Genomic DNA, 15,880 nt, shown 5'->3' on the forward strand with positions numbered 1-15,880 from the left:
CAGGGCAGAGGGTCCATGCCTGATAGCTAAAGAGCAGGTGTGGCAACTGTCTTTGACTGGGTTTGCCAGGGAGGTTTTTTACCTAGCTTTTGCCTGCTGAAGGTTTTTATTTTCTCAGATAGGGTAACAGAATTAAAATTTGTGCCTTTTATCCCTCCAAGAGGAATGGTTTTCTACACAACTGGGAGTTTTAATGTCTTGCCCCATAAAGGCTGAATTTTTTTTTTTAAGTTGCGGAAATCCCCTTGCAATTGTTTCTTTCCTTTGTAACTCATTTTGCAACTTCCAGGGAACAGTGTGTAGGGGGTTTGGCTTTAGCCGATTTTTCTTGGGCCTGTGTTTACTCTACAGCCAACACAGTGTTCTGATTCAAAAATTGGTTTGTTTTGTTGTTTTGAGAGACCATGAATATACTTCTTAATTGAGTGTTTTATAGTTTGATCCCATTTAACACTTTGGGAACATTTGCAAAAGGATGAACCCCCCCAACCCCTCACACAGGGGCTCTGTCCCCACAGATTTGGGAATGATCACAGCTGAAATGTTATGGGACAGCCAAGTGGGAAGACTTCAGGACCCAGGGGAATCCCCCCTTCTCTCAGCCTGCTGAGGCTGCTGCCTTCCCTAAACCTGGACCTGTACTCTCAGTATACACAGAGACATATATGATTACTAATGGATTAATTTTGGTGTTCCTTTTTTTTGATTTTGTACCAGAGCCCAATATGCATATGTGTGGCCCTACATAAGCGTGGCACCATTTTCCCCAGGCATCTTGCAGGCATCGAACATTTTACTTTGCACTCAAGTCAGTTTGTCAGGCTCCTCAGGACACATCTTTTTCAAAACTCAGGTCACCGGAGCACATGGATGGACTAGGCCCTGGCCTAATGCCTCCCACTCATCTTCCCATCTGGATACAGGCTGAGCTGGAGATTTCCCTCTTTTCCCTTTCTGTTTGAATGTGTTGGTCAGGTTCATGCTAGATTACAAGTTGGCCGAGGGTCAAACAGTGTCATTTGAAATGTAACGGTTACAGGCATACTAGATCTCTGCTGAGTCCCCCAACCACACCAGCATGGTAGACCGTGACCAGCCAGTAGACTCACGTGCTCATCACCTCACAGGAAAAAAGGTTATCAGTGTTATAACACAACACACCAACACATATACTCCCACTGCAGCCCCCCACCAACCAAGACCCTTAAGACCTGATCTTGAGGCTCAATAAACCATTGCTTAGCCCACTTCTAACACCATTTTCTGTCATGGGGGAGAGAGTGTAAACAACAGTCAGTAGTAGATCTGGTTACTGGCATTTATTTAAGAACCAGCAGATCAAAGCTTTCACCTTGCTTAATTATGTCACACACTCACTCCCCTGTCAGTACTACATTTTCTGGGTCTCCACGTCTCTTCCTATCAGGGAGATCGCTGTTGGTATAGCAAGGTTGGGCAGAAAGTTGTATCTGTTTGTGCTGTGTAGTTGCTCACACTTTTCAGTCTCAGGCAGTACTGGACAAAGTCCCTGGGCATCCCCAGACTTTTTTTATGGATCTCCCCCATTTCCAGGATCTTTGCCCACTTTCAGGATTTTCCATCCAGCCAGGATTTTCATCTTCTTTTTTTAAGACCCCCAATCCTTGTTTCCCCAATACAAATAGTCTATATGTAGAGGCACAGTGCATGATCAGTCTCTTAACTGGTGGTTCTGCCTTATGTCTCTTTATTAATTGGAGGATTCAGGCCTTGTCTCTTTTGAATAGTCCCAGTGTTACCAAAATTTACAAACAGCCCATACTGCTTGTAGCTAGCAAGAAGCAGGCTTGTGCTTGAGAGTTCAAAAGCTCAGTTTTGGACATTCACACACACACACACACACACACACCCCTACATACAATTATCTGCAGTCTGTCAGCAGTCACAACCTAAGTTAAATTTTATGTACTACATTCCTCCAGGGAAATGCACTGGCAAAAGCACAATTTTGCCAGTATAACAGTATTTGTGTGGAGGGATTTTGCTCATACAACTTTGCTGGTCACTGCGTGAAACCCCCAGCTGGGAACTATGCTGTCAAAAGTCCGTAGTCTAGACCTGCTCAAAAGCTAGACTCACCACCTGAGGAGGAGCAGAGGATTTTGCAGAGCCTTCAACCAATGCTGGGTCACTGCTCTTTTCATCATGATTTGTGGCTGAATGGTCATAACCATGACAATACCAGGACATAAGTGAGGCAAGGTTTGTGGAGAGATGCAGTATCTTTTATTAGACCAAAACAGGGGACCAATAGGCTTGAAAAGGTCTCAGGTACTCCAAAGACGCCTGTTCTCTCCAACTATATATTATAAGGCAATCATTTCTAACTAAAGACTTTGCTTTAGTAATTTGTACCAGCAGAGGGCACAGGATTTCCATCGCTGTGTTATGAGACATGAACCACAAGGTGGAGGTGTCTTCCCTCACCTCTTTCAAGCCTATGTATAGGCAGCTCTGCTTTTGCATAAGTTTCAGATCATTACCTCACAGCAGTATTTCTTTTTAACAATATTCCCAATTTTTTTTTCATTTATTTGGGGAAAATGCTCCATACTTTGAAACATGGAAGTTTCCCTAGAAGATGGAATGCTTTGAAGGTACAGCAGAGAACAATCTCTCTGTACATGCCCTGATTCTTACACTCACCCAAATGATCTGATACTGGTCATCAGCTCTATTGACTTCCCCCAGATAAAAGTGGCCTAGACCCTCTGCTGAAATGGTTGCTTTACTGATGCATGAGCATCCAATGACACACAACCAACATATTTGCTGCCATGAGATGATGCAGGGATCTCTGTGTTGGAGAGAGCAGCCAATAATTCACCCCAGACACACCTGCTCTCCCCAAACCAGACAAGGGACACCTATGAAACTGATGTTCTGCAAGGCATTTCATCTGGGGCAACCACAGGGAGATAGACCCACTGAGGACCGCAAGCAGGCGGAAAGCAAAAGAACAGGATGCCTAAATTCCATATCCAGCTCCACACCCTCTGCCTGTTCCCAGCACTCAGCATCAGAGTCGCAACAGTTAACTTCAGGATGCCAAAGACCTCCAAACAATACTCATACATTGGAGCACAAGCCAAGGGGTATGTTATGACAGTATTTGCCAAACTCTCTCTTTACAATCTGCTTTCTTGCGGGCAGGGTCACAGGCACTGAATAGCAGCACGGCAATTTGGTGCTTCTGCAGCAACAGGAGGGTACAGCAGATGGTAGAGAGATCACTTGTAAGCCATTTATCTCCAACTATGCTGACTACTTCCAAGATGGGCGCAAGGCATCAGTTAACAGCCATCTGGCTGAGAGACAGCTGTCATGGTTCAACTTGCCCAGTTAGCAGAATGGCAGGGAGTTCAGAAAGCTAAGTGGAGCAGTTAAGAGGTATAGGCAACTCTTCTCTTCAGGACTAGGAATAAGGCCTCAAAGTGAAATATCAGAGAGAAAATACTAGAGGGCCAAGGAACAATAGCTGCTGTCCATGCCATGGTATTTTTTCACCTAACTGCACTAACCAGAGTCCTCAGCTCTCTCTGGGACATACCACAAGATCTTCCCAGACTGGATAGGTGGTAGCTTCAGCAGGGCACTGTGCGCTGTCTGCAGACAGTGAGGCACCAGAACTGGAGGTGTCAGGGAGGGAGCTCTACACGCCTAGTGTAGTAGGTACCATGCCAGTTACATGTTGCTGAAGGAGAACCACCTGGGACTACTGTGAATCTGGTCTGGTGTATCATTTTCTTGCATGAACTGAAGCCATGGTCCTTCCTTATGGTCTTGCAATCTGTGCTGAGATGAGATACTCAGAGACAGGTAATCACGTGGCAGTTGCCTTTAACTGGCTGCAAACCTAACATGGCCCACCTCCAAGAGCAGTCAATGTCCAGTCCCCCAAAACTTCACCCAAGTAGCATCAAAGGGAAGGCAGAGATGGTTCACAGATACACAGTCTGCCCATTGACCCCAGGGATTTCCTAGTGGGCATCTTACCAACAGCATCCAAGGACTCTGTGATTGAAAAGTGTTTCCAGCAGGACCCAGTCTTCTGAACCGATCTGTGGAAGTCTTTCCTCACAGGACTTGGCTGGAGCTGAGACCAGCCCCACCAGGAAAGAAGAGGCCTTTCTAAGAATATCCCATGCTCATACTTGACTTGGATCTTTAAGAGCAATCCTGCCATCCATCATTTGTATATATTATTTGTGTGTAATATTTTGCAGAAATTCTGAAAAGAAAAAGAAAAGAAAGAAAAGATAAGGAAACAATGAAAAAATGCTATTTTTATTTCACCAAAATGAAAGGCACCTTATGCTCTTAAAAATTTCAGCTAAACAGAAAACTCAGGAGCCTTCCTAAACTCAAGAAAAATTACAAAATGACAAATTTTTAGTAGATATTTCTCTTTTTCCCCTCATAAAAACAACACTTCCATGTATTGTTAATTATGTGTTTGACATTGTTTTAGCTCAATAACTGACAGATGAAGAAGGTTTATAGGAATATTTTACTGTTCTAATCAAAACCAGCTATTAAGAAATCAAGAAAAACAGTCTGGGTTCAAAGTTCTGTGGTGTCCCTAGGTGGAATCTGTATGAAAGGAGCTCCAGGTCTGCATGACTCAGGGTTAGTATCAGGGTATGGAACCACCTTCTGGGGAGGCTTTGGGGAACAGGCAGACATGGAAAAAGCGTGTCTGGAGCATTTGAGGGGAAGGGAGCAGGGGAAGTTCCCAAATGCTCTTATCAGTTCTTGAACTACACAGTTTTACATCATTTCAACATGGAGGTGACAAAAAAGAGTCCCTAGAAGTAGAAGTGTGGTCTGGACTGAATGATATAAATACAATGGGATAGGAGGAGACCATAGCATTGTAATGAAGCCAGTGGCAATTTGTGGGGGGGGACCCCAGAGATCCCTGCACTAACCATACTCGCTAACCTTGTCCCTATAGCAAGGTTTTCTCCTCTATCCAGGTGGCACATGGAGCTTCGGAAGGATCACTCTCTTCTGGTATATTGCTCCTAAGGGATTTATCACGCAGTTTTTTCTATCTTTTATACCCTGCAGCAACATCTGTGCAGTTTCTCAAGTACACACAGAGGGCAGAAAAGGGGAGCTGTTAAGTGTTTCAAAATCTTAGGTTAAAATACCTTCCTGAAGTGCCTGTCTTTCCTGAATTAGTCTGTCTTCAAAGATATGAGGATTCTAGTGTCTGTTTACAGCTTGGTGAACCAATGAGGTGATCATGAGGGCTTGATCAACAAGAGAAAAATAATTCAGTGAAAAGAAAATAGATGATAGTGAGGGATTCAGTTAACTGACCGCAAAAAACACAGTCCCCAGTGTTTGCTCTCTACGTGACCACCTCACCATCTCGCATACTCAAAGGGTATATCTGCAAAGCTCTGGAAGACACTCTGATACCAACGAACTCCCCTGGCTCCTCAGGGAGGGCTTCTTATCTCCAAGAGCAAAGCTTTCCCTGCTATCTGAAATTAGAGAGACATTCAACTGTCTCCCAACTGCTCTGATTCTGTGATAAGCCCAGAGCATTGCTACTTAGTGAGGCTGGGAAATTCCAGAGCACCAGAGTCTGGTCTTGGGTATGCAGCCTGGCAACAGAGCACAGCAACAAACCCTGCTGTAGCAGAGGCAAACAGAATAGATGGGATCCAGAGAGCTAATAACAGCTCCCTCATCTATTTCCAGCCAGCTTGTTCCATGCCATGTGGCTGTAGCCTTCATGCTCTCTCCCAAGACCAGGTAGAACAGAGCTACCTGCAAACATGAGCATCTAGGAATCTGTAAGTGGTTTCACTGGTCAGTCCGTTGTGCTCTGTGCAATATCTATCACTTAATCCAGACAGCTTTGGACGTGAGCTTTCCACAACATTAATACAACTTCTCCTTCCCTGTGGTGGGATCTGGGATGCTGTTTCTCTTTATTTCTTCACCTTTCACACCCTGCTGTTGCAAGAACATCCAAGAACCGGGAAGGGTTGTTGTTATTCTGTGTATCTTACAACTTGAGGAAGGGGAAGACAGCTCAAGGGAGCAGAGGTTTTCCAAGAGTAGAAATGGCCAGGACCCACTGGAATGATTCCAGGGGACTGAGGATAGTTCAGCTTTGAGTGTAATAGGAGCAAGGAGGGGAAGCCTGGTTTGTTTTTTTTCAGAAAGGATGGATGAGGAGATGTGAGAAGGAAATGTGGGGAAGACAGCTGGTTTTAGTAGTTCATAAATAAGGCTAAATCCTACACGCCTCAGAAGCCAAGACATTGCTGAGACCTGAATGCCTAACTTATACTAGCTCTTCTCATAAAAATGGCCGCCTGAGGCAGGGGCCAGAATGTTCCAGCCTTTTTCATTCAAAGCCAACTATGCTTCTGATTCTATAATATATCTCTCCTGGATTTGGGATCTCTCTTCTCTTGGAGCTATGAGGGGATCTCTCCTTTCCCTCATGCAGAGTGTGTTGCAAGTCATCAGAGGGAGATATAAGGATCCCAGGCAAGCAGCAACTCACATCTGAGATAACCAGGACGGTGCACATCCCACCTGGCAGCCTCCTCCTTGAGAGTGTTTGCAGCCGCAGGAGGCAGCAAATGGCACTCTCTCTGGCAGAGGGCTGAATCCAAATTCCAGACCACAGCAGAGTCTACAAGAGTATCTGTGGGATTTGCAGGGTTATTAATTAATAGAAGTCAGAACATGAGAGAAAATCAGATCCTCTGAATCTAGCAGCCAGCCAACTGCTGGTCGAAAGACACATGGTCCTATTATCATTGCCTAAAAATAATGAGAAATTGTGGTGTTAAGATTTTGATAAGATTGTAGCACTAATATATAAAGTTCTGAGCCAAATTCTCAGAGAACAGTAGGAAAGGAAGAGAAGCTGAAGTGATGGCAACCCAGCATAATGTGTAGAAAGCAAGAATAATAGCCAGTGGATGATTTAAACAATGCGTTAATTAAAATAATATATATATTGAAGGAAGAATCTGTTTCCTGCACAATTTAGAAACAACCAGAACATGGTATCCTTGGACTAGCAAACAGCAGCTGTGGACAGAAGTAGGTGAGAAGACCCCTCCTAAGTGAAATGTTTAGTTGGTTTGCACCAGTTTAGAGAATGAAAAAGTTCTGAAATGTGGCTGAGCATATCAGAAGTCCCACGGAACAAAAGAAAACAGGCCCTACGATGTTTGTGAATAGTTCAGGTTGCACTCCATCAGTTTAGGACAATGTATTATTCTGGATGTATCTGAGATGAACCATAGTGGATTCTACAGTTTCTTGGACTCTTCTTGGGTAGAAGATTATTTGATTGTAACTAGTAAATAACTGAGAAATTTCACTTGGAAGACCAAGGAAACTGTGCATCTAAGTCTTTCTCAAGAGAAGAAGCTAATAGTGGATAATGCCAAGAGAGTCAAAATATTTCAGCCTAACTTCAAAGGGTAACTGATCAGATAAGCAGTACAATTGACCTGAGTGATAAAGAGGTAAGAAATCAGGATACAGTAAGGAAAGAACTAGCTAGAAAGTATTTATATTTATTATATACTTTCAGGTCCTCTGGGCAAGATTAAATTCACTCAACAGTTGGGAAGAAGCTGAGAAAAGTGTCTCCAGTAACCTGTGGGGGATGGAAAATTTTACAGAAAAATGCAAAAAACTTGTCTTAAAAATCAGATTAAAGATCAGAAGAGAATTATATGGTGTTGGGATCTGGGAAAACAGTGGAAGAATCAGTTAAACATATTGTTTGTCAGCACCTAAAAAATAACACCAAAAAATGAGTATTTGGCAATATTAATTTGGCAAGAACTAATCCCTAAGATAATTTACTTCTACAATGTTGTTGTGAGCACTGCACTCCTAGAAGAGGTAGTAAAATACAGTTTTATGACTTTTGACACTGTTCCACATGGTACATGAGCAAGCTAAAGAAACACATTTCAGATAAAATCACTCCAGAGTGGATCCAAGACTGAGTGATGAGCCAGATTCAGAAGATAATTGTAAGTGGCTTCCTTGCAAAGTAGGAGGATAGAAGAATATGACACTGAAGGGTTACCTTTATTCTGGTACTGTTCTATACTTTTTTCTGCAACTATTCCAGAATTTCTTTAGTGCCCTGAATGATGAAATAGAAAAAAAAAATGCTTAATAAATTGCAGCAAGAAGCTAGGAAAGGAACTGTAACTGTAACTGAGGTTGACAACAAACTTTACAAACTGAAGAAACAGGCCCATGATTTTATGATTTTGCTCTTGCAAAAAGGACAAACATTGTACTGCATTTTAGAAACAAAGATTTAGCCTTGAAGACACATGAATGAGTGCTTCAGGCCATGAGAGCCTTCAGATGGAAGAATGTAGTGAGCTCTGGGCACTACATTTAACCAAGGATATGCACTAATTGGAGAGAGACAATAGAAACCATGACCTACATGGAAAGATTAAAGGAACCACAATTTCTCAAACTGCTGAAGAGAAGCCAGAGGGATGCATTGGTAGCAATCTTCAAAAACATAAAAGCCTGCTGCAGAAGAATCTGTCCTCCATGATCATAGTGGAGAAGATAAGAAGTAATGTAAGGGGATACAGACATAAGATCAGAAAAACCTTCTGATGATAAGAAGAGGGAAGATTAGATTAAACTATATGTCTGGGGGAGCGTGTAGTCACCAGCAAAGCAGGTCTCTAAGAACAAGCTAAAGAAATGTGTCAGGAGTGATGCAACTGGTCCTGCCTTGGGCAGGAGGATAATTCTCTCTCACCAATGGAGGCTTCGGTAGATGTTTTTGAAGACAGTGTAATTCTAATTACCATGAAATTCCAAAATTACTTGAGCTTTTTTTCCCCCTCCCCCTGCCCCAGAAACTTTGCACAAGCATTCTGGGTTTCTTCTCGAAACATGTCTAGCAGGATTCAATCCAAACTGTCTCTCCACATCAAGATTGTATAGACAAGAAGGAAATTAAAATACAACTTGAAACTTGAAGCTGGTGGCAACTTTAACTAAGTAAAAATAGTAAACTTATAGTGCAAAGTGGGTACACACAGAAGGATGCTTCTAAAAGTGTCCATTCACAAAGAAATAGCCAAAACTAATGCTGGATAACTGCTCTCCCAAAGAGAGATGGAACTTGGATATTTCTGCAAACAGAACTGATCTCCACCAAATTATCTGTTCCTGCAAAATCCCCACTCTTCCAAATACTGTGTTTCTTTTGGGACTTTGGTATCTGAAATGTCAGTATTCCCTTGCTGAGAAGGATTTTACCCTTGGCCAAAGTCACAAACAAGAGATTACATGACGTGATTTCCTGTACAAGCAAAACTGGGTTTGACGACCTGCTGAACCTCTCAGCCTGGAAGAGTAAAGCTTGTTTTCTCGGGCTTAAACTTGGAACCAAGTCAACAAAGTCTTTTTGTTGTAGCTTTTATCCAAACAAAAAAAGGGAGGGAGGGGAATAAAAATATACAGCATCTTCTAGAAAAAGAAAACAAACTTTATCACTCCCTAACTCTGACTCTTCCTCCATTAGCTTTCAGGAAATCAAGTAACAGAGGTGATTTATATATATATTTATATTTATATTTATATTTATAGGATATATATACTACAGTTTCCACTCAAAACCCATGAGATGGCAGCTCCCTGCTCATTTCTATATTAAGTGGAGCTGAAGGTGATCATTTCTTACCCAAGCATGCCCAGCAACCTAATCCTACACCTCTGTGTGACTAGTCTGCAGTCTCACATGTTAGCTGCCCAGAGACCGGGCAAACAAAAGCAATCAGAGCCAAAACACAGACAAAGACTTTCCTAAACTTTTATCTTGCCTTATCTTCTATCTTGCTTCAACCTCTGGATTCTGTGAGATATCTGGGATTCCTCTGGTCCTAGGTGAAAATTCACTTATTTGTAGGAAAGTAAAACATCTGCATCCCACAGCCAAAGCAGCCTGTCACTTTCAAGTACACCATTTCAGAGGTGCTTGCTCTTCCCTCATTTCTTATCTTTCTCAGCTTCAGATACTCAATAAATACCAGGGAAATGGCAGGGGGGACATTCAGTGCTCCAGCTGAGAAGTTTAGTTCCTTGTGGAGATACTGTTTCATGACTGTGGTCCTGCCTGTAGGATGTGGTCCTGCTGTCTTACGTTTCAAGTCTACAGCAGCTGAAGTTTCAAGAGGAGAGATGGCTGTATAAACATATAACTATGTTGCTGGGATCAAGGTGGGAGAGGATAACATGCTACGGAGGTCAAATCAGTGTCCTCTAGGACATTGCAGAACCGTGTTACCATCTGCAGGCAGAAGGAAGTGTCTGTCACAGGTCTGTTATGGGACAGCCCATCACCCAGGAGAAACCTAGGACATTCTAGTCCATATTTTGAGCTGGGGGTGCACATAAACCCATGAGGTACTTCATCAAGACTGCGGTTTTTCCCAGGTGCTTTCACCTGCTCACCAATAGCATCTCTAGGATGGCTTGCTTCTGCTTTATACCATTGTTCTCATCCAGGACATATCTAGCCAAGAACAGTCACATAGTGAGAACTGTCATGTAGCATGTGGCAGAAAGACAATACTGTTTATGACATGCATACGACTGCCATGTGAGCAAGTACCATCTCACCAGTTGTCTTAGCAGCTCCATATGTTGAATTAGACAAAAGAGAAACTTGTGGTACTGCATGTTGTCTGTAGCACCTTTGTAGACCATACTGGGGAGAGAACTCCATAAAACCAAGGTAAACACTGGCTTCTATTTCTGCTGCCAGTGCTTGGCCAAAGTTTTCTTCAGGCTTATGTGGCACTCAGGTGGCCCAGAAACATTAGGATCATTCTTTTCTCCTGTTTTTTTATTTTTCAGTTCAAAGTACCCAAAGCACTGAGAAGGCTGTCACAGCCCTCCAGAGTGGTTTATTGACAGCATGCCCTGAGGCATGCCATTAGGTGATGCAAAAACATTTGAAGATATAGAACTCTTTTCAAAAGAAGTGGGCTCTTGAACATGCACAGACCTTCTAGTGGCCTAATTCAGTCTCTGTGATCATATTTCATTTGACTGGATTTTATCTGATGATTCATTTGCAGAACTGTGGTCCCCAGGTAAGTATTTACAGGCTGTGATTAGGTCCCTCAAAACCCTCTTCTTAAACAGTTAATTCTTTAAATCTCTTGCCCTAGAGCTTTTGAATGATTCTTGTGGCACTCAAATGATCACAACAGTGACTTTGGCCTTAGAATCGCTGACTGTATGAAATGAGAACCACTGATTATTTTTACAGACTGTGTTACTGAGAAGCTGTCTCACAACAGCTCACAACATCTGAGACCCTTGATTATGAAACTCTCCGTGTATGCAGACAGGAGGCGTTTCATCCGGAACTGGAACACATCAACCAAGCTGAATTTCCTTTGAGCAACAGATAAGCAGATTCTAGCGATAGAGAGGCCCTGCTCAAACAGACATTGTGCTTCCAGCTCTCTGAACAGTCTCCAGGGCCAAAGAGGAAGGAAGTATTTAATATTGTGAACATAGGACATATAGAGAAAAACAACACTTCAAAATGCATCACCCTTAAAGGCATATGCTCTGAAATGTTAACCCACTGCTGCCAACATGAGGACTCCTGAAATGCCCTCAGATCTTAGGACGTACACAATGAGGCTAAAGGTTTTCTAAACCTGTGTAGTATTTGCTAAGAATTCCTCAGAAATGAGCAACAAAGAGTTGACTCATTGTGCAGGAAACCTTGATCAGCCATGGAGAAAGCTGAGCAAGGGCTTGTGTGTATTGAAAAATCAAGTCTTTTTTGTCAACACTAGTTGCTTGCTAGCCAGATTTCAGAAAATAAATCCCTACAGAAAATAATGCCAGCCTCTTCACTAAATGCTGCAAAGCTTAGCTTGCTTAGCTTTGGATCATGAAACTTGACAAGACACATACAAGATTTCAGTTCACTTAGAAATCATTGCTCTTTTCAGCATTAGCAGAATTCAAAAATATGGTGCCCTCCACTTTCAGAGAGAGAACAGAAGCAGTAGTCTGCACTGTCCAGAAACTATCAAAAAGACAGAGTGGAATAATAAAGACGTGCTCAAAAACAACAGAAGATATAGGCAGATTCTTAAGCAGATCAGTTTTTGAAAGAACATCTTAGAAAAAGTGATAACAAATCAAATGAGATAATAGCAAGCCAAATATTTCTGTAAAAGAGTCAGAGAAGCATTTCCTAGATTCAGGTAGACCCAGCTAGACTCTGTTGACAAACAAGTAATGAAGAGCAGAGAAATACATGCAAGAAGTTACACCATGGTCAGTAAGCAGAAAAGGGTGATTCAAGAGACTCTCCTCTGATTTTTAGGGATACAAGAGAGGCTGACCATGAAAGAAACTCAGCTCATGGTGCCTGCCAGGTCAGCTTATGATATGGTAGAATATCCAGTAACAGAGAATTTGTCCAAGGGTAACCAGCTAAAGGAAGGAAGAATAAGCTAATGACCTGGCATTCAAAGACCTTGAATTGAAAGGCCATGTTGTATCCTTGTATTTATTGGTGTGATGTGAGATATTTAGCCAGGCTGGATCCAGCTGTGGTCTGGAGGCTGCACAGCTGCTCCCCTATGATGTGTGCATGTCACCCCAAGCAATGCTCACTGAGGAATATTGACCTCTTAAACCCACCCCAGCCCAGTGAAAGATGATATAAGTGATGCCAGCCCATAGGTTCCAGAAACTGCCTCAAGGTGGTGCTCCAGCCAATTTTCTGGTCTTTTTTTTTTTTTTAAAGACTTCGCATGCATTACGGATGGCTTCTCTGTGCAGGTCTTTGCTTAAAAGTAACGGACAAGGGTGGACCGGGCTCAATCCTTGCAAGGAACCTTCAGCTTCCTCTGCCAAGCAATTCCTCCCTTTGCAAGGCACATCGCTTCCAGCTCACAGACTGGAAACCCTCGAGAGGCTGCCAGGAATGAATCGCAAACAAGGTCTGTTCGTGCTCACATAGGAAAGGGGAACTATAGATTCTTAACCTTGACCGTTCTGTGTAGGAAAAGTTTATTTGTCCATCTTGATTTATAAATAATCCAGAAAGCAGCAGCCTTGTTTTCATGATCTCATATTGGAAGTGCTGGGACATAGCATGGCCAGCAGAGGAATCTCAGCAGCGCCTGTCTGAACCCTGGCAACCACAGCCAGAGAGACCAATCCATGGGCAGATTTTATTTAATGACTCACAAAATGCAAAGCACCCCAACAGGATCTGAACCAGGGAGGAGAATCTATAACTCTGTGCCATGGGAGTGCTCTCCTCTCAGGACACAGAACTGATGACCTTCCTGCTTCCTCTAGCCCCTTGGATCTTGCACTCCTTGCTATGCTGTGCTGATTCAGGGATAGCAGGAGGGGCAGTGAGTGATCCTGTTAAGCACCCCCTTGAGATCAGGTTTCAAACAGCCCTACACCAAGGAGGGCTAAACTCCTAGCTGTCCAGTTCCATGTGTGTTAACCACAAGATTACCTGTGCCAATGATCATCTTGGCTACATGTTGCATTTTTAAATAGGCTGAGTGGTAGTCAGATATAGTCTGAACACAGCCAATATATTGAGGTCTTGGGTAGAGATTTGGATGATTTGCTATCTCTGTGCCTTCCCGGAGCTTAGATGCATGGTTCCTGCCTCTCTGCTCAAAGGAGGATGACATCAGCATATTTAGAAGATTTCTTACAGCTCTTATGGCACTATGTACTCCAAATGAAGGGTCAAGTTAACTGTAGGACTCCCCACGACTTAGCTGATACTGGAGAGTCCCAGCTTAGGTACGACGTAGACAGCCAGAACATATTCTCCATCCATACTGCATTTTGTAGTACTGTAGAGAGAAATGTAAACAACCTCCCCATGAGCTACTCAGTATTGCCATGTCAGCTACTGAATGAGAAAAAGAGTTAAAAAGATACTGGAACAATTTTATGAAGAATCAAAAGATCTGGGGTCAAACAGCAAAATATTAATGGAGGGATTCATGCAGGGAACAGGTGGAGTAGGCTTTCACCACACAGGTAGCTCCAAGAAGAAATTAAAACACTGAGAGGAAATTAACCCCATGCAAGCAAGATTAACATTTTCCCTTTAAGTCTGACCACTGGGACAGATGAGGAATCAGTGACATAAAATTGCAAAAGGTGCCTCTGTGTTATTTGTTCACTTCTAGATTGGAGAGATCTCTGACTTCCCTAAGCAACCAGTGGATGCCCTCTCAGAGCTGGGCAGAGATGCCAAGGCAAAGGAGTAGCCAGGCATCTTCCTGACTCACCTCCCACAGGAGACTTTCCCTCTTGGCCCCATTCCTGGCACTGCAAGAAATGGCACTGGAAATGTAAAGATCCCATGTTAGTGCTCCCCTCTGGCCCCTGAGGTCTCCCAGGCAGCTCCCTGCCAAACACACAAGTGGTATCCTGACAAAGAAGAGCACTAATGAGGTGCTGAGCCTTTCATTATCTTTCCTATCTATCCCTCTGTCAGCAAGCCATCAGCCCTCCTGTAAAATAACCATGCCACCCAACCGTGCCATCTAACCAGCATCCATGCCTCAGCCAGTTTCAGGTTTTTCTGCCACCATTAACTGAGTAAAGCTAAATGCAACGATTTTCCTACCTGTGATTTATATCAACAGTGTTTTTCGTCCTCTCAAAGGGCATAAACAGCTCCAGCCCATGAGCCACAGATAATTCTGGATCGCTCCCTGACAACCTCATCCTGGGCAGCTTTTCAGGGCTGGACAGGGGGTAGGTTGGAGGTTAGCTTGTCTGGGAGATTGTCCAGCCTGGCTTACACTTCTGTATTATTAGGCCACCCTTCTGGGACCTCCATAAGAGGATCTGTGGCCTGCTCTAGCAAAAGGGCTCCCCATCCAACTGCTAGATTATGGCAACCTGAAGCACCTCCTGTGTAAATAGGTAACTGCACATGCTCTGGAGAGGAAGGAGGGAGAAACATGCAGTGTTTGGTTCAATACAGATAAGCAGGACAACTTTCTAATGCTGTCCAGTGTCAAGGAATAATAAAAGCATCAAACTGAAAAGAAAGAAAGAACAAATTAATATTTAACAAACACTTATCTACATCACATCCTGCCAAGACTTCTCATGTCACCACCTAATTCAACACATTCTCTGATTTTTCTAAATCAAAAGGTGCTGGAAACGCCTTATTTTCCTTCAGATTGTCTTTCAACAGCTAGTGATGAGCCCTTCACACTGACTGCCATGTTAGTGTTGTTGGTTCTTTGGTGTTTCCCCACTGGGTAAGCACTGAATGGCTTTGCACATTATACTCTAATAAACTCACTGTTGTCCCTGCTATACTTTTCATAGCTGCATTTTAGTTGGTGGAGTCCTAGTGCCTTTCTCGCTTTAGTGAGTGCCACAGTCAAATTCAGTAATGACAAATACAAAGTCCTGAACTGAGGAAAGAACAGCTCCCAACTGGGGAGCAGCTCTGCAGAAAAGGTCCTGACTGTCCTGCTTGGATATGCTGATCAAGAGTCAGCAAATTGCCCTGGAAGCAATGAAGGCAAACCACACCCTAGGCTGTATTAGCGAGAGTGTGACCAGCAGATCAAGCAATGAGCCTCACACTTCTCCATGTGAGCTGCATGTGAGTACTGTCTCCCATTTGGAACACTCCAGTACAAGAGCTATATGGGCAAGCTGGAAAATGTTCAGTGGAGATACCATAGAGTTTGGGCTTGTTTAGCCTACAGGAGAGAGAGCAAAAGGGGGGGGTCTAATTGCATCTGCCACTACCTAA

Source organism: Apteryx mantelli, chromosome 33, assembly GCF_036417845.1.
Source record: "Apteryx mantelli isolate bAptMan1 chromosome 33, bAptMan1.hap1, whole genome shotgun sequence".
In the NCBI taxonomy this organism is placed as follows: Eukaryota; Metazoa; Chordata; class Aves; order Apterygiformes; family Apterygidae; genus Apteryx; species Apteryx mantelli.